Source organism: Limulus polyphemus, unplaced genomic scaffold, assembly GCF_000517525.1.
Source record: "Limulus polyphemus unplaced genomic scaffold, Limulus_polyphemus-2.1.2 Scaffold1447, whole genome shotgun sequence".
Taxonomy (NCBI): Eukaryota; Metazoa; Arthropoda; class Merostomata; order Xiphosura; family Limulidae; genus Limulus; species Limulus polyphemus.
In genome coordinates, this window is record NW_013667057.1 from 187557 (window position 1) to 208720 (window position 21164).

The window sequence follows — 21164 nt, forward strand, 5'->3', positions numbered from 1 at the left end:
ATATATACACGCACACACACACACCAGCCAGCTCTCCTTACAGGCAATTGGATAAATTACCTATAAGGAGGGCTGGCTGATGTGTGTGTCGTGCGTATGTGTTTATCCAATTGCCTGTAAGGAGGGCTGGCTGATGTGTGTGTGTAGTTATCCGATTATCTATAAGGAGGGCTGGCTGATGTGTGTGTTTATCCGATTACCTATAAGGAGGGCTGGCTGATGTGTGTGTGTGTATTTATCCCAGGGCTGGCTGATGTGTGTGTGATTATCCGATTACCTGTAAGGAGGGTGGCTGATGTGTGTGAACACCTATGTTCTGCGTACACCCTAAACGAAACTCTGGTTATAATAAGCTAGAGAATGCTAAATGTATCTAATTTAATGGTCATTCGTGCATGATTTAGCCATAGTTTGTGCCTGGAATTCCAACATTTGACCGCACGGACGAAACTTCCCACACGTTAGGCTCATCCTTCTGAAATGTGACAGTTTACCGAAAGCCTAAAAAATACTTTATATTTGAAGACTGAATATTACATATTTTTGGAGACATATAAATTACTGAATTTAAGAACCTCTTTTTAAGAATGAGGACCAATGGTAATACTTGTATATGACGTATTAAAGACGTCATGAGGTTTTGTTTATTTTATTTCCTTCTCAAATACCGAGGTTGTTTTTTAGTACTTATCTGAGCAAAGTATCGAGTTTATATTTGTGAAGGAAAACTCAATGTTGACAAATATATGTATTAACAAATATCCGCATAATTTAATTTCCAACAAAAATGAAATTAGAAAGCTATAATAATTAGCTTAATAACTCTTGTATGTTATATGTACGAAAAATGAAATAAAAAATTAAACAGACTCAGAAACATTTGTTTTTCTACCCCCGTATTAAAATGATTGCCTTTTCTGTCTTGCTTGTCTTCCGAATGGTAAGATATGACAGAACAGAAAGTGTTATCATTTAAACTTGCAGAATTTTTATTTCCTTGAAAACTTTAATCGTATCTTACATAAAAACATGATTTACCTAATTTATTTAGGCCCTAAAAATGTAATGTGACTCAATTTAAAATAAAACTGTTTTCAAAAACACTCACTCGTATTTACAAATTTATTCTGGCTTTTGTGTATAACTTACACATGAAGAGAACATATGGTTTTTGTTTTAGGGGTAAAACAACACTTAATAAACAGAAATATTTTAATACATTAATTCAGTACTTTATTTCTATTCTAATAAAATATTTATAATTAGAACGCCCCCTTTACGTTGTAGCAGCAATTATGAAATATTTATGGAAATTATTAAAAAGCTTTTGTACATATGCCAGTTTTGTACTCGCAATATAAAAAAGATGATAATTTGTAAATTACATCGGTTATTTAAAAAACAACTAACATATATTATTACTAAGTGCAGCAAGAAAACGGTCTTTATAATAAGTCATATGTTACCATGTGCTAAAGTTCACTGAAATATTGAAAATACACATAATACTAGAATGTTGGGTCTGTTATCTTTATTAGGAACCTATAATTAAAAAAGATACTTTCTGGACTGTAAATAACCAGTGTACCATGACACGAAAGTTTCCGAGTAATTATACAACTTCATATACTTTTTCATTATTATTATTTAATACGTTATTTAATAACCTTCGCAAAACTTTCTCCAAAACAAATGGATACATTCTGTTTTCTCGTGAATAATCCACTCATCAAATGCTCTATAAGGTACGAAATGGTTCATCAACGAACAAAGAATTAATACTATACTTGTGAGAGATGATGAAATATGAGTCAACAGCGAGTAGGTACACATTTGTTAGGCCTACTAAGCCTGTTTGCTTCTTAAGCCTTAAACGTTTTACTCTACAGCATTGCGTTTAGTAAACAATTCCATTATATTTTTAAAATATGTTACTTGCCAAAAATAAAAAAAATTGCGGATGGAATAACACTGTAAATTGATTTTGAAATTACGTCAACATGCAAGTCTCTTAATTAGGTAGTGTCTAAAATGTACAGTGTTTTGTATCTGTTGTTGTTTATTTTTTACAAGTAAGTTTTTTTCCCCCCCAATTGTATTGTACTATTCATACGTAACTTTTTCAGTTTTTATTTGCCAATTTATTATATTGGTCTCCGTTTTTTTTCACTTTGTTGGTCACTAAATTGCAAGTTAAATGAAAAACAACAACAATATAGTACAAGTGTACTGTTGGGGTACCTTGTATTAATACATAACAGTATTTTGTGTATAAAAAACAAAATATCATCCAATACATCATTTTTTATTAGATTAAAGATATGATGAAAACTGCAAACTCTGGCTTACTCGTTTACAAGTCCTATATAACAAATTTAATATGCATATATTTTTTATATAAAGTTTAATATTTTCTTTCCTCGTAGTTTATTAGAAATTTTACGAATCTTATTTCATAAAGGATATAAAGCCAGTCCACAAAGTAGCAAACTAAGTAAATTTGTTTATTCTTTTCGTGAATAAGTATTATAATTATTCAAAAATAAAAAAAGTGTTTTTTTGGGGTAGAAATAGCAACGCTAAGAAAGATAATTTTATCCAAAAAGACATTACAGACTGGTTATTAACCAAAAAATGTCAAACCCTTACAATTGATATTTTATCTAAACTTGCTTACATTCTGCCAAACTTGTTGTATAGAGTGAGTTTTACTTTATTTTTTATGAAATTTATTACGACCAATAATAAACTAACCATGTTTTAATGTCCTCCGGTAAGTCAGCAGTAAGCTTAAGAACTTACAACACTAAAATCCGGGGCCTGATTCCCGTAGTTGACAGAATGCAGCTAGCCTATTGTGTAGCTTTGCACTAAGAAAACAGCAATAATGTTTTATTACGCTAAACAAGAATAAAATTACTGTCTATTTCTGAAAATCATAGACATCGTATATAGTTGAAAACTTGCGATGTGTCAATCCGTAAATCATCGCTAAATTAATGAAAGCTTGTACATTAATTAAAGAAAAAGTCGCAAAAAAAAGTGGTTGAGGATTTATAATAACTTTTCAAATAAAGTAAGTTTATACAAATATTACTTCCATTAAAAGCGCCCCCCCCCCCAGTGGCACAGCGGCATGTCTACGGACTTAAAACGCAAGAAACCGGGTCTCGATACCCGTGGTGGGCAGAGCACAGATAGCCCATTGTGTAGCTTTGTGCTTAATTCCAAACATATAAATCCATTAAAAGCTACTGTATATGGTCCATATATTGTGCACAACTTAAAGTCAAATTTTTGTCAAATACGTACTTGTAAAGAACGTAAAGTGACAATCGTGTTACGGTTTTTACTTCTATTTCGCGTGTCTTTTTTCTTTATTATTCATAGCACCAAACATCCAGCCATATTTGCCGTCTTGTTAGGCCTCCTATCTTTTTCTCAGTTAGAAACGAGATGAATGTATTATTAGTCTCTTTTAAAGAACTCATCAAAATGTCCAGTCATTTCTTTTGCTAAAATATTATATTATAAAGCGAAAATGAACTCATGTTTTGTGTGTGTGAAGAACCAGTTTTACTTTCTTTTCTTTTATATATATATATATGTCTGAAAATGTAGCCAGTTTTTAATGATAAGGTTACTTGCGTTTTGTCGGGCAAGAGTCTTAACTTTTTCAATAGCTCAGACAGTCACAAAAACACGTAAAAAAGTTAAACGTACTACGTGAAACATGACCGTAGTTTTCAGCAGGTTTAAAAATCAATTACAATGTGTAGTATTAGCACTGAAGCTCCAAAAGTCCTTTTTAACACTAAAATCTATGATAGCTATCTTACCCAATGACACTGTAAAAACCAGTTCTTACAATGACGAGACCCAAGCCTTAGTGAGTGTTCATTTTCAAGTTTTCTACTCTGAATACACTGCAGCTGTAAAGTATGAGAGGTGGTCCATGTTTAGAAAATACAGCTGTAAGTGCATTCCGAGCTTACGTCAGATCACGGTCCCAAAGACCGGTCAAGTCTGGTAGTAAAATGGTAACAAATATTTGCCATTTCAAGTAGAGATAACCCTAGATAAATCACGGCCAGTTCGCGACTAAACTAAGCTACCACTGCTTAGTTGCCCACTCCGCGTCTTTCAAGCTAAACAATCGGCGTAAATACATTACTTTTCTTATTTTGCAAGCTCGGAAAGCGCTCGTCTAGCAGGGAACCGCCTCTACGTGTAGCTTGCTCAACAACAGGCTGCTCAGACCTGGGTTCAAAGGGTTGAGCCTGTCTAGACGATAAAACCAGGCCGTCGACGTTGAACGGCCGGCGTGGCGGCCATTCCACCTGAAACTATAAGATGTTTTAGTCCTGTTGGTTATATGGTCGAAGTCGAGTCCTACCAGATAAACATGAGTATTTAATGTCCTTTTAAATTGAGAGAGCCGATGTCTACTTAGTTCTAGATTCACTATTTTCAAGCAAGCTTAATGAAACCAAAAGCGGAAACTTCACAAACAATTCGTGAGAGCTCAATGGGGAAGCCAACAATCATGCTGAACCCTTGTATCCATCCATGAGCAGCTGTGAAAGGTATAGAGCTAAACAATCTTTTTGCTTCCTCTCGAGAAGAGGTGTGTTTTGTTTCTAAAACCCTTTTTATTTAATGACTATTTTAAACTTAGGTTTAGCTTCGTCAATATTTAGTGTGTTGCTGAATCGTACTTAAATGACCAAGTAAAAGAAAATTTTCCATACATATAACGTTTATAATTTATATTCACGAGCTCCGTAGGTGACAAAGTGGCGTATTTCGAAATAACAACAGTCTTATTGTCTATATAATAAGCTAAAAACATTCAATTTGTTTTTCACTGCCATCTCATTGTTTCAGGAAATAAAATGAATACAAAGAAGTATTGCCGAATCTTCTAAAAAGAAATAAGTAAACATACAGAGAAAATGCTCTCTAGTGGTTCAGCGGCAAGTCCGAGGGCTCAAACAGGGTTACGATATTCGTGGTGGGCACAGCACAGATAGCCTATTGTATAGCTTTGCGCTTAACGACAAACAAACAAAACTATAGAGTAATTGAAACGGTGGTAGTACAGCGCCCTCAACTGTATATTGAAAGCTACCCAACGAACTTTGTAAAGGTATTTGCGACGAATGAGACCGAACAAGTATGATAAATTATTTAGTTGATTTGAATTCATTAAGCTTCAAATATAAAATTTATTTTTTGTCGTAACTAATTCATTAAAAACTGATATCTATGAACTCCAGTTATTCGGACAAAAATGCATAATTATTACAAAGCTAACGGCAACCATGGTAGTAAAACTAAATTCTCGAATACAAGCTGATGTCTTCTTCTAATTTCAATTCTAACATAGCAATGTTAAAAACCTATTTTACTCTCATATTTTGAAGTCAAATATGAGTCACAGTAATTATATAAACAGACGCCATCTTGGGAGGATGGTGGTTTTCTTGTTTTAGAGCAAGGCCACGTTAGGGCTATCTGCTGTGTCTACCGCGGGGAATGTAACCCCGGATTTTAGCGTTGTACGTCCGTAAACTTACCGCTGTCCCACAGAGGGACTGAAAAAACATGGTGGGGCTGGGGGAATATTTTGCTCCTTAGTGATTAGATTTGAATATGTATTCTCACCACTCGCAACCAAGCAATCATCTACGTTATTGGATGTTATGTCTCATTGTAAGACCACTATATATAGTTTTGAAATTCTAATAGCCAAGAAATAATTGGGGGAGGGGGTGTTCCTTTTTTGTATTCACCTTTTTTAGCTAATACTAGACCATATTTATGCATAAAATGGTTGGAGCTACTGTCTATTGAATTACAGGAGACTCAATCATTTCTATTTATCATATTTAATGTACTGTTGTGTTGTAGGTAAACTCAGAGGCGTAGCCAGAATTACAGGGGGAGGGGATTAAACGTTTTACTTTAGCCTAAATGAGAGTCAAGTGTTTATTTTTAAAAAAATCAAAAGACAGTAAGTAGACCTTTTAGAATAGTATGGTAGCCTTTCGACTACGATCCTGGTTTGACTGATTATTTTTTAACTAAAAAGGATCACAATAAATAGCTCTCAATATAATCATACATTTCACAAGTACGGAAACATGTTGAAAAATACAGTTTTAGCTTGCACGGTAAATCTTTTAGGATAAGCTATATTAAATGTAACGTGTTAGGTCAACACCCGTTTATTATCATACTTTTAGTATTGTTTTTTAAATAAATCTATCATTAATTTTGATCTGTAAGATTTAGTCGTGGGTCTTTTGTTACATATTGACCTTTCAAATGAAGTTTTTGGGTTACGCGTTTTTTTTTTCCTTATTAATATGCTATAACTTAAAACGTGCTTTAGAGTTCAGCAAGCATTATGTTGTTCTTTTACGAGTATGAGGGTGTGTGTGTATAATAGTTTGGACCGAAAGGTACAGCTTATATATCGTCTGAATTTATGACTAATATATAAAATTACACTTCACCAACTTAACCTAATTCACGCATAATATTCGATGTTCAACCTTTCATGCAGTTGGATACTATACCGTGTCTGTTGCATCCCAACAGGCCTGATGAGTCCCAGGTATAGAATACATAGTGTGATTGACATATTGTTAAACACTGTTCTTTACTTTCACTAGTACGTTCTTAGAATTACATTTACGAGTCACTAAAAGAACAGTTGTCTTCTCATTAGATCTCCTATCTCACACTTTCAACACCACAACCACAGGACACACAAGTCAAAGACATGTCCTTGATTTTGGTTCTTAATCTGAACATCCGTCTCTCTTGTTTTCACGAGTGTGTGTTTCCCTTGTTTTTATGATATACTATGTTGATCTAATAGACTTCTTGTCCATATTTAAAAAATATCTCGTGAATATGAAAAACAAAAGAAGAAAGAAAGCTGTTGAATGTTTAAGTACATAATCTATGCCGAAAGCTAACTTCATGAAAGGCCAAAAAATATTTTTTCTTTGCTTATTTTTAAGGTTGGATATTTCTCATTAATGTAACACACACACACATAAAACTAAGTTTTTGTAACGGACGTCACTAACTTAGTTACTTTCAAAGCTCCAACCAATACTTTTCCAACATCATATACGTTTTATTTTATTACCACTTGAACGATTTTAAAATCTCCAAGTTGCTAGAAGGGTTTGGTTAAATTTAGTTGTTCTGACTGAATTTTAAACATTGATTAAAAATATATTTCAATATGATTTAAAGCATTACTGTACTTTAACTACTTTAAAACTCTGGCTATATAAATACATAGTAGACCGATCAAAGTGTTCCTCTAATGATAATAATAAAAACTTAAATATAATCTAAAACATTATTACACCAGGGAAATTTATAATATTTGAGAAATATGTGCAGCTTGAAGAGGTCGAAAGATTCCAAAGCAATGTTTCTAAATAGTTGCTCGTAAAGTACAGCACTAAAACTTTTTAAACAGGCCTGTAAATCTCATACCAGTGATTAAAAATTGCAATACTAAATAAAGTGTTGGTCATTATGCTAATTCGCCAGATCCAATATACAATCATTTCATTTTATATATAAGTCGCGTGTATGAATACATAAAAGCATTTCTTAATACTGTACTCGAGAAAATCATTCCTAGTCTTTATTTTATATGTAACGTTATCGAAGATAACCCGCATGTTAGATACTATATAGCCCTAAATTGTTGTTTATAGCGTCCCTAGGCCTAAAGAGAAATAGTTAAATGATAACAGCATGTTTATAAGAATCCTAAGCTTCTTTGCAAATACATGTTACATGCACAGGAAAATACTTAAATCTTATGTTTACATTTAGAGTTAACAGATGTACGGTTCTTTACACTCAAGTCAATCAGAAACATAACGCTAGGATGAAAAAGAGGCAAAATTTAAAGACGCTAGCTTACAAGTTTCTTAGCGACACCAGAAAAAATTTTTGGTATGGGCTAACTGCATTAAATATAAATAAAATATTTCCTTAACTGGGATATACCATTTAACCTCGGTTTTTTAAATTTTTCATTGACTTTTATTTATTCAAGTTGTAGATGTCAGATGTTACGATATCTCAATTCCTATATAATAGGTAACGTGTAAAATTTGCACTTATTTGCAAAAGCTTCAATAATTCTAAATTAGTATATATTTATGTATATCCAGGGTTAAACGTATATCGGGTAATGTAGTATGTTTTTAGCAAGGTACTTAAATTTGATAATACAAAAATAAGTTATAGCTAATGCTTTATTTCAATTTTATACGACAAACTAGTTAATGCTCAAAATAAAACGTTAAGTTTGTAAACATAAAATTCAGTAAATATTTATGCAATAATTTTTGACAATTTAAAGTTTTTATTTATATTATTTAAAACAGCTAAACAAATAATTAGAATACGTATATAAAAAAGAATTATTATATCTTTGTCATGATTATCGTATTCTAAATAACTAATCGTAAATACAAACTTCTCAATACAATAAAACTTTAGTACTCAGTAAAAACTTGTTTTCTTTTAACCAGCAGACCTCAAATTGTAATATGGATTGTAGCTAAAATCAAACTGTTCGTTGTATATTATTTGGTAGACCACAGTTTTTGTATGTCTTTTAATCTGTAAGCCTCAATTATTCAAAATGTTTAGTTTGTAGAATTAACGATCGTTATCGCAAAACAATTTTTGTCCTATCACTGAAGGATCAGACAGTACACGATTCAGTAAGTTCAGCACAGTAGTTTAAAACTTAAGATTCACAAGTCTAGATTACATAAACTCTATCCACGTAGTATGTAAAATGTTTACACAATTCATATCGCTTTTTCATGTTTTGAACCAAAGTCGTGCCGCTACTTGTGCTGGCAATACAGAAAACAGACGGGTAGGCCTAACCATGACGTACTACAAAGCATTGTACTTGTCGTCGATAAATTAACCTTCTGAGCATATCATAGTCTTAATAATCTAAGTTCGAAACACTTTACTAGCGTTATAAAATTACAACAACATTTTTTTCATATTAATTCCAAACTTTATTATCTGGAAACGTATATAACGGTCTTATTATATTTTCCTTTAGTAAGTCGCAAAAAGCATGATTTAATGGTTTAATATGTTTCTTTATATCGCAATTTAGACGAAACCCAACATACAGACAGTGCTTGTGTTATAGCGAAGCAGAGGCATCGCTAGGTACTTAAAAGATTCAGAACTCGGGCCCAAAGGTGTGGGAATTTGCGGAATTTCAATATGATATCGATTAAGGTTTTCTACTCTGATTTTTCGAGACACCAACTGGGATTCGGGACACTTTCAAATAGAATCGGGACACGGCCCCGAGTCCCGGCGTCTAGCGTCGTATACCTTTAGGAAAGTAGCTGTTACTTATATATATATTTATGCGTGACTTGGACATAAATATTGTTTGTTTCGAAATTTAAATTGTGCTTGCGTTTAGCTGATTTATATTTTCCTTGAAAATTAGCAAAAGTATTTCCAACTTACATAATAAAAAGTAAACGTACACCACATTCCGCAACTGTTTGCTTGTTTTCCTTGTCAAGACAGATTCTCACACATAGTTGAATTGTGAATAGTATGGCACATAGTAATTGTTTTTTTTTTTTCACGATCAATTTTTGATCATTATTTGGCATGGAAATGGCTGTTCTCGTGAGAAGCATTCATACCGGAATCAATTTAATTAGTAGTGACAAAAACGTCATTGAAAGCCCATAAATAACGAAATACTGTCATACGAACCCGGTCACTTTAGTTTTACCTGTCTGAAATTTATGTCCTAACATATATAATTTATTTTATTACTGTGTAATATAATTGTTGTATTTTAATCAGTTACTGTAGTTTTATTGTTAAAATGTTGTAAATAGCACTTTATGTTCATTCACTTATCTCTCGGATAAAAGATACTGGGTTTTTTTAAGCTTAATTTCTTTTTTATAAACTCCCGTACGTTAAAATCTTTGGATGTAAAACAAAACTAATACACGTCCGCCTACTTTAAATTAATGGCCCATTGAACTTTTTTCACTGAATCGTTTAATAACAGTCGACAAAGTTGTCTAGACTTGGGCTAAATAAGGTAATAGTTTTATAATATATTACTAAATATCTGAGATAAAATGTAAAATTAAGTTTCGTCAGATTATTGACTTGGCTGTTTACGTACATGTAAGTGAAAATATTTATTTGGAACTTTACAATCTTAAGCCTTAAACAATTCACAGACATGCCGATCATATATACCGAAATTGATTATCATATAAAAATTCAATGACCCCCTCTCCCCCCAGGTGGCTCAGCGGTAAAACTGTGGGCTTATAATGCTAAAAATCGAGTTTGGATACTCAGTGGGAAGGGCACTGATATCCTTTTTTTCTGTAGCTTTGTGCTTAAGAAGAAACAAACAAATACAGATTCAAATATTTCCAATATTTAGGCAATTTCTTACTGAAATACATGTTTTGTATTAATTTATGTATATTGTTGAATATGCGTACGAAATACTGGACATACAAAAGTATTGCATGAACAAATATAGAATGTTCCACTAGGTTTTATTTGTCCGGCATCTAAAAATAAAAGTTTATTCAAAGAAACCCATGAGTTTCACTTTCTGTTTATTAATTGTTTATTATCCCTTTCGCCTACGCTATTCGAATCTTTAGTATATTCATTGATCCAATTTAAATGTTTGCACAATTAATAAATTTTTTTTATCTCCAACAATAAGTTCCTGAATTTCAATATCTTAGTAAAACGTATATATTTTAAATTTTCTTTTCGGACAAAAATCGGATTTAAATTACTTATGTAGAAAGGCGAAGAGAGAGAAGCGAGAGAATAATTCTATTTTTGTGGCAGTAGCCGATACCATATCACGACGAAATATTAGACTAAAACAAACAAAATTTGCTTGTTTTATAAACACCATCAAATGTTATGTTATTATACAAAATATTGAGAATTTGTATACATTTTTGTGTAGATCAGAGACGACACAAAGAGAGCATAAATATCAAGCATGTATGTTATGTTGTCAAGAGATGAATCGATCTCATATTCTATATTTTGTTTGGCACGAGTTTCAGTTTCTTTTTACCTTGGACTAACGTGTCTTTAGAACTACCTATATTAATAATATCTATTACATTGTCACACCATGTGTTGGTTGCTTGTGTGGAAAGATAACATAAAATGTTTTATTTGTAAAGAGAAAGTGTTGAATCATATTTTTTTCTATTTGAAATAAATCAACTTGAAGACAACATATACAACAAAAATATTACAAAGGAGATGGATACTATTGTAATTCGCTAAAATGTAAAAATAAGCAACTTGGTATTATACCCAAATACAACAGTATTGTTGTCTCTCAGAAAACAATACGTTTTGGGTTACATTTCTTAATTCACATCCAGAATTCTTCTGTTATTATATCAATATAAATTAAACACAAGTTTGCGATATAAATCATTACAAAATGGCCACATCTTTTTGTTATATATCACTGTATAGACTGGACACTAATATATGTTACATATCACTATACACACAGGACACCAGTATGTGGACACAAGTTTAGTCCTATATTAATACAAAATGGTTTTAGTAACTTATAAGTACAGATTTAACACAGGTTTCAGCTATATATCAATAGAAATTGAACATAGGTTTTAGCTATATATCAACTGAAACTGAACACAGGTTTTATCTATATATCAATACAAATTGGACAAAGGTTTTAGCTATATATCAATAGAAACTGAACACAGGTTTTATCTATATATCAATACAAATTGGACACAGGTTTTAGCTATATATCAATAGAAACTGAACACAGGTTTTATCTATATATTAATACAAATTGGATTCACGTTTTAGTTACATATCAGTACAAAGTGGACAAAAGATTTTATTTATATATCAGCACAAGCTGGATACAGGTTTTATCTATATTTCAATACAAACTGATCACACTTATCTATATATCAATACAAATTGGACAAACGTTTTAGTTACATATAAACTGGATGCAGGTTCCCTTTATATATCACCAACATTACCGTAGAGTCAGTAGTGTCGATATTATATTCTTCTTGATTAATTGTTCTGGTACTTGGAAGTGTACAAGGTTGTTATTAAACTACAGTTTTGTTTCATTTGTATCAAGTTAGCTGTTTTTACAACTTTGAATTATTCGCCAGTAAGAAAGTTTTGGATAAAAAGACCACTTAAGTGTACACAATGGAAAAAAAATGAAATTACGTTCATAGTCTATCTAAACTTATTTTGAGAACGCTACGCTACGTACCTTTCAGGCCTCACTCTATTATATCGAAATTAGTGTACGCCGAAACACCTTACGAGTTCGTTCACAGGACTTCCAGATGTCCATTTTTCTATTTGAATATCAGACCAATATTTTACCCTAATTTCGATTTGAGCTTACTCGTTTTAAGAACAATTCAAGTTAAATATCCGTCTCAAGTGGTTTAGCAAGTGTCTGGCAAGCTTTTGTATTAATATAACATACAAGAAATTTTCCAGCGTTCGTCTTTGTCACTTATTCCTTTATGGACTACCAGAACGTAAAACATGATATATCAAAATACTGATAAAAAAATCTTAAAACACATTTACTTATCCTAAAAACAAGAAAAATTTCTGACTGCAAAAATTTAAACTAATAATTCCCGATGAAACTCTAAGTTATAGCTCTCAAGTTTCATGCCTGAAAGCACGATTTTTGGACGTTTAGAATATTAGAAGTTTTATTTATTTTTTAATAATTGTTGTGTATTTTACACGAAAACTCTCATACGTCAGATCATAATTAATGCACGATTTTTGGACGTTTAGAATATTAGAAGTTTTATTTATTTTTTAATAATTGTTGTGTATTTTACACGAAAACTCTCATACGTTAGATCATAATTAATATGAGAAACTTTTGTTCACCAAGGATATTAAAAGAAAGAGCTTTAAAATGTTTTTCTCCTACAATATTCATTTTCTTTGGACGTATTACAAGTGTGTACAATTTTTTCTAACAACACTTCATGCCTTTAAAGGAAAAATAAATGTGTACACTTTCGTTCAATATCAAATATTTTCTCTGTGAATGTATAATGGACATAAAAAAATTTCGTTCTTCAACATTTCTTATCCTAGAAGCCACAGAATATATTCAAAGCTACTATTGACACCAGTTCTATGTGAAGGATTAAAAAAGATAAAAAAAATTCTTCTCTATCTACATATTCTGGTTTTGAAAGTATCATAAATACCTACAACTTGTTTTCTAGTATCTACACCCTTTTTGTGTTGAAGATATGAATAAGTAAAATGTTAATCTTCTTCATACATTCCCTGTTCTTGAATGTATTATTAATACTAAAACATTATTTTCTGGAAGTATTATTAACATTGCAAAGTTTCTTCTTCCTTGACCTTAAATACAATGTAAACATTTAAAACTATCTTTAAACATCCACATTCCTCGGTTTTTAGTACATTATAAACATGTAAAACTACATTTAAAAGCTTATATTCCCCTGACCTTAAATAAAATGTAAACATTTAAAACTGTCTTGAAACACTTATATTCCTTGGTATTTAATACATTACAAACATGCAAAATTATGACCAAGAACCTATATTTTTTGACAGTGGCGTCGCTAGGTGTTTAAAAGATTCGGGGTTCGGGCCCAAAGATGCGGGAATTTTCAGCGTGTCAATATGGTATCGATCATGGTTTTCTATTCTGACACCAACTGCGGATTCGAGGCACTATGAAATAGAATTGGGGCACGGGCCCCACGTGCCAGGGCCTAGCGACGCCTCTCTTTCTTGACTTTAAATATAATGTAAACATTTAAAACTGTCCATGGTCTTTAGTAGGTTACAAATGTGTAAAACTATATTCAAGAACATATACTAGCTTTGGAAATATGACTCCATTTTCGTTCTTTCAATATCTAAATTTCTTACATTAGAAAACTTTATAGTTGTTTATAGCTTTCGTCGAGTAACAACGTTTTTTATACTTCGCCCATTCCTTCCACTTCTTAGCCTGGAAAATACAAATATTAAATCCTTCGTCAAATGTTTACACTTCTTCACCTGGAAGATATAATAAGTATATGATTCTTTCGTCCATTCCTTACACTTCTTAGCTTGAAAGGCTTAAATTTTCAAGTCTTTTGTCCAGGTTTTTGGTTTGGAGATGTCATAAAGTAACTTTTTTCAGCAAGTGTATCCTTGGTCTTTAAAGATTATATAAATATATAATTAATTTGTCTTAAGGAATTTAGTAATATGCAAAAGTTTAATTCAGCACATAAACTCTTTAGATGAAAAGAAAGAGTATGCAAAATGTTCGAACCTACAATTATTTCTTTACTAGTAAAAATCTAATAAACGTAAGCCCAACAGAGTAATAAATGCATAAAATGTAAAATTTCCTTTAGATAGGCCTGACGGTCGGATAAGTACGTAAAGTTTAAAATGTCTGTTCATTAGGTAGGCCTCACATTCACAGTACGATAAGTATAACATAAAGTGTGAAAACCACGTTTAAGCTGTAATTAGACAGGCCTGACAGTGTAATGAGTATCATATAAAGTGTGAAATTACGTTATATTAGACAGGCCTGAGAGTTAATTGATATAAACTTCCGCTAAAATTAGTAAACACAAGTTATATAGTTAAACAATAATAATAAACCGCATCAAGTATAGCTATCCAAATATACTGTTATTACTATTCTACTTATAAAGATAATAATTCATTGTTTCATCAGTTAGGTACCCAATAATCTTTATAACAGAAGTGTAATAATAAATTAAAACTGATCAACATTAATTTGTTAAACATTCCTACCGACACTTTCAACGAAAGCAATACGAAAGAAAGAACAGAGTAAGTCTCACTTACCAATCATCAATGGTTTTCTGTTTTCATATACTGTCGTAGGGTTAATGTAACTGACTTTCAGTTCCAGAACTACAGCTTACGTACTATGGTTATTTTTCTAAACAATTTTTTTAACATTCAATAACGTACCCGTCTAGCTTTGTTATATTCATATTACTTCTCACTCTTGACAACCAAGCAATCCAAACATGTCTCTCGAAGTCGTAACTTTTCTAGGCATTGTATTCTCGTTCGTTAATGTACATGTACTTTGAACTTTAGATTAGGTTACCAACAATATAATTTACTAACTTACTCGTACGGTTACAAAGGAAGTTTTTAAACAGATATGATTAACGGTTATACTTTACAACATTTTAACGCGCTTCTTAATTTAAAATATTTCTTCGTAAAACCCGAGATAAATAACCATGCCGCTGACCACTAGAGTTCAGCAGAAGACAGTACCGATAGCGCATAAAAATAAATAAAAAAAAGATCATTAAGTTGCATAATAAGTAATTACAAATTAAATTAATAGAAGAATCGTGCTATAAATATCAAGAATACCGATTCTGTAAATAACATACAATCAAGTTAAATCCAATAAAAAGAAAAATTATTTACTGCTAGCTGGAATACCCATTCTCTGGGCGGAAGTTAAGTAAATTCATGATTAATGAAAGGCTATCTTAGGACATGAAAAGTTGCTTCTCTTACAGAAAATTGTAAAAAAAACGCCCATGAAAACTGCAAAACACAAAATGTGAAACTGCAAATTTGCATGTACCTCTACATGGACCCAATAAACTTTTATGCCAAATTCGGTGAAGATCCATCAACAGGGGGCAAAGTGGTGGTAAAAAACGCAACAACTCCCATAAAAACTGCAAAACGCAAAATGAAAAACTGAAAATTTTTATGTATCTTCCCAGGGACCCAACAAACCTCCATACCAAATTTTAATAAATGCTTCCTATTATCACATTTGTGTTGTGCTTTATTATTAAGTTACGTTTTCCGAAAATTGAGTCGATGACGATTAAAGTAATTTAAAGAAATAACGTAACTTACTCTACGACGAAGTGCCATAATATATGAAAAAAACTGTTATAAAGCCAGCATTAATTATATTAGGACTTTAAAATAACGTGAGTTTTTAAGCGAAAAGCTACACTATGGACTACCTACTCTATATCCATCGCTGGGAATCAAACCTAGGATTTTAGCGTTGTAGCCCATAAACTTGCCGCTAACCCATAGGAAGTCGTTATAGCACAGTGGTCCATTAAATAATTGTTCGGAAGTTACAGTACAGGCGTGAAAGTTTTAAAAATATTATGATATTCTGTAGAACCTTTAAACCCATAATCTATATTAGACGGTTGTTGAATTTTTTGTAACTCTGGGATTGGGAATAATGACAATTTTTCATCAAAACTATGCAAGCTACGTATATCAGAACTACAAAGTAATTTTTTAAATCAATGAAGCCAGTGATACATAAGAAATTGACTAGAAGTACATAATATCATAAATCAGCAGACAAGAATATTAAAACCTGTAATGATTAGACTATATATTCTCGCTGTTAACGATATTTTCAATCATAAATCCAATATTACGCCACAAGGTTCGGCCAGTTTAGGAGATTTAGATTTGTCCGGGCTCGGCATGGCCAGGTGGTTAGGGCGCTCGACTCGCAATCTGAGGGTCGCGGGTTCGAATCCCCGTCACACCAAACATGCTCGCCCTTTCAGCCGTGGGGGCGTTATAATGTGATGATCAATCCCACTATTCGTTGGTAAAAAAGTAGCCCAAGAGTTGACGGTGGGTGGTGATGACTAGCTGCTTTCTCTCTAGTCTTACACTGCTAACTTAGAGACGGCTAGCGCAGATAACCCTCGTGCAGCTTTGCGCGAAATCCGTAACAAACAAACATACACATTTAGTGACATTTTATGGTGCCAATTAAGACAATCCTACTCTCCTAGTTTATCTTTTCCTATGTATTATGTCAGAGAAAGACGAATACAGATCTCAGAAAATACTCTGTACTATTTGTGGTAAATACTTTAATAGTCATGAATTTATTAGAGCTAAATATGATCTTTTTTTGTTGCTGAACATGTAACAAAGTCACTTTTCTTCCAACTTGAAAAGACAAGTTTATTTATTTTTACATTAGTAAAATTACTCACTTGACTATCGTCAAAATCACGATCTACGAAAACAAACAAGTAATAAAGAGCCAAACAAAGTGTTCCAGAACAAGGGACTCTTTTATTTTTTAATTCTCGTGCTTTTTTTTTAATGGTCTATGTTTTCTCACTTTGACTCTTTTTTGAAACTCTCTCAAGTTTGATTTAACACGTACTTATTATATCAAGTGACACTTAGAAGATAAAAAAAAACAACTCCAAATCGATATCACAATTCAGTTCTACAGAATGTTATACTTATGATTTCCTGAGTCTGTCAGATTTTTAGTACAGCTTTGCACAGAGTGCCAGTTAAAGATTTTCGTCGTTAACTGTTAAAAGATCATTTATTTTGAAATTTGAATTTTATTTGTGCTCCCACAACGTTATCCGCATTGTTTTTCAGTCGCAGAAATAGGATCAGTGCAACGCACACCGATGAAGTATTTCCGTAAGTAATCCGTTCTTTAACATGAAGTTGTATGTTTTGTTGCTATGTGGCGTTATTTCCGTGTTTAAATTAAGATTTAAATGACATATGGTAGAAATTTGCGTCACATGAACCGCCAGGGTTATTCTGTTCGTAAACCAAGCACAATCTTACAATATAGAGGAATTAGTTTCTGTTTTATTGTATTTAGAACTTTTTTGCGCAAGGCTACACAAAGACCGTCAAAAGTAAATAAGCTACATATATCAGAAACAAAAAAGCAAAGCATTTTGAAATATTGAAGCCAAATTGTACATAAAAAAAGGATTACAATATTCTAGGTTGTAACGAGATTTTTACAGTTTATTTTTGAACCTCCGATGCTTTTGTTAGGAACATAATAAACAAAAAGTGCTCGGTGTAAGTCGGGTGTATAATTGTGAAAGCCTTGGCTACAAATTATAATCCGTACGTCTCTCGTCATTGACGTATGTAATACTGTTTAAAAATTTTCCTACGCTGTACTTATGGAAAGGTGCTCAGATGGGACAGTGGTCAGTCTACTGACTTACAATGATAAAATCCGAGGCTCGATTCCCCGCGGTGGACACGGCAGATAAGCCCCATAAAACAACCAGCCAATCAAACTTATCGGAAGTATATAACTTGTCTACTTACACTAACGGAGATTGGTTGTTTTAATATCCATCGTAACTTATGTGCTCAAACAAATACCGTGAATCAAACTTTAGTTATCAACTAGAGAACAGGAAGAAGGAAGAGTTGAACAAAACTATAATACTTTAGTTAAAGGCAAGTTTTTGCCCACGACTATAATATAAGGTCAAATTTGAATATATATTTTCTATATTCTCCATATGCATAGGTGTGTGTGTGCGCGTTTGTATTTATCCGATTACCTGTAAGGAGAGCTGGCTAATGTGTGTGTATTTATCCCATTACCTGTAAGGCCATTACTGCAAAGTTTGATATTTAAGCAAACGTTTTTGGCTGTTATGACTTAATTTAATGCAGCCAGCCCAGCCCAAAAGGGTGCATCAAGGGATGCATTGGGAAAAACATTTGTTCAAGCAAGAGTATCTATTGAATCAACAGAAAATATCTCTCTACACATACAAGAATTTCTGCACTAACGGTTACAGGAATATGTGTGTGTGATTTTCAAATTATATAGAATGTAAAAACAGTAATATTCATGGCTTTAAATAATTTAAACTTGTAATCACATAATAATATGCTTATTGTATATAATGGTTTTTATATATTTAGTTGCGCGTTTAAAATTAACTGCAAAATTACCAAAGCAACAAAATAGAAGCTACTTAAACTTGTTTGACTTGTGTTCAAAAGGTTTTACACACGATTTTATTCTACGTCATGCTAGTGACAAGGTGGATTTTTCAGTCTGCTAAATATAAGTTAATTTCATATGCTGTGTACAAGTTTGTTTAAGTGTGTTAGACAGCTAGAGGGTAAAGGTAGGCCTATATGCGATCTATTAGGTTGACTTATTCATATTTTATCCGAAATGATTTTCTCGCGGATTATGTTTTCGTAAAAAAAACTCACCTTTTGGGGCTTTGGTTTATTTGAAAAGTTGGTTCTCTTTACCAGATTATTTTCCATTTTACCTTATCTCATTCGATTCGTCTCTACAATATAATTTGTCTGCACTGATAACTGTAAAAATAATTTTACTGACTTAAAAATATCGGACAGTAAAATATTGTTCGTCACGTTAGGTATTTTAGTTGCACAGATATTTATTTTAATTTTTGGACACGGGATACATTATTGGAGGGGAATTAATGTCATCAACACTGTAGTGCATTCAGTAAGGAAGACTGTATAAAGTACTCTGAGTGAGTATAATAATATAGGTTGTATCATATATCTCAGCATACATAGCTTCTACAATATCCTATGTGAGAAGCGGTTGTGTTCAAATGCTAGCTTGTAGCGTTGTGTAACATGTACATGTCCGTACACGGGTTGTATTCTGATTCTTAGAATGTACTTTTTTAAAATGTGTATTGGACACATTACGTATATATTTTCTACATGATCTTCGGGATAGTAAAATTATGTGATATAAATTCTACATTGTAGAGACCAGAGCATCACAGTTGTGTACTCTACATTGTAGAGATCCAGAGCAACACAGTTTTGTTAGGATTTGACGTTGTGTAACATTTACCCACATGATCTACTAAGTCCTTTGTAGGTTGTGCAACGTCTGCTAGATTGTAGGTTTTTATATGTGTACAAGTTGTTTTAGGCCTACTAGGCTCCCTTATCATGCCATCTGTACTGTATAGTGTGCAGTTGCATTATGTTTCATAGGTTGTAGTTCTGTTTAAAGGTTGCGGTAGCTGATATGATGTATATCTGTGGACAAATAGAAGTAGGTATTCTAGGATGTACATCTGTGAACAGGTTTAAATAGGTCTGCTAAGATGTATATCTATGCACATGTTTAAGTAGGTCTGCTAAGATGTATATCTATGCACATTTTTAAGTAGGTCTGCTAAGATGTATATCTATGCACATGTTTAAGTAGGTCTGCTAAGATGTATATCTATGCACATGTTTAAGTAGGTCTGCTAAGATGTATATCTATGCACATGTTTAAGTAGGTATGCTAAGATGTATATCTATGCACATGTTTAAGTAGGTCTGCTAGGATGTATATCTATGCACATGTTTAAGTAGGTCTGCTAGGATGTATATCTATGCACATGTTTAAGTAGGTCTGCTAGGATGTATATCTATGCACATGTTTAAGTAGGTTTGCTAGGATGTATATCTGTGTACAGGTTTAGATAGGTCTATTAGGATGTATATCTGTGTACAGGTTTAGATAGGTCTGTTAGGGTGTATATCTGTTATAAGATCATAAACTTACCGCTGACCCACCGGGGGATTATATTCTACGAACTCATGAATGAAAGCAAAGAAGTATGTATAATAATAGTATGTTAACCGCACCATATCTGCCATATCCTGCGCCGACGAGGCCTTTCGCCATATACTGAGACTCACCAGGCCGGTTGGTGGAATTTTTCATATTTTGAGCGTTAAAATTAAGAGAAATAGTAAAAAAAAATACTGACTGAGAATAGTGAATAAGTATTTTTATGGGAGTATTATGGTCTACAGGTAATGCAGGGATTTGTAATATTGTTCAAAAAGGGGCCTATAAAAAACGAAGTACAAGAAATTACTGTAAAAAATACTTGGTATCTGTGATTTTAGTTCGATTACTTTGGAAACGGAATGGTTCCCCAGGAGTTTAAATACAAGAGCAGATTATTTTTTTTGAGATTGTATACATTTGCCAAGAGAAATAAAAGTAGGGTTGAATGTGGTTTAGTTTGAATTTCAACACAGTGCAAAATTATCTGTTGTTTTTATTACTCTCGATTCATGACCAGGTGGTTAGGGCGCTCGACTCGCAATTTGTGGGTCACGGGTTCGAATCCTTCACACCAAACATGCTCGCTCTTTCAGCCGTGGGGGCG

The 21164-nt window shown here is 32.6% G+C and overlaps 2 long non-coding RNA genes across 3 annotated transcripts in view; one reads left to right on the forward strand and one right to left on the reverse strand.

Moving 5' to 3' along the window:
* LOC111086806 overlaps nucleotides 1-21164 on the forward strand; it is an 87024-nt gene that overhangs the window by 11325 nt on the left and 54535 nt on the right. Inside the window, exon 1 of one of the 2 annotated variants that reach the window (XR_002611520.1) lies at nucleotides 3976-4586. The exons of the other annotated variant lie outside the window; for it this stretch is intronic. This is a non-coding gene — a long non-coding RNA (uncharacterized LOC111086806). Of the gene's footprint in view, nucleotides 1-3975; nucleotides 4587-21164 lie in introns of those variants that run through there. 2 annotated transcript variants of the gene reach the window in all.
* Nucleotides 11586-15233, reverse strand: LOC111086807. The gene is made up of 2 exons (XR_002611522.1): nucleotides 15013-15233; nucleotides 11586-14149 (listed from the first exon to the last, which is right to left on the reverse strand). It is a non-coding gene; the product is annotated as an uncharacterized LOC111086807 (long non-coding RNA).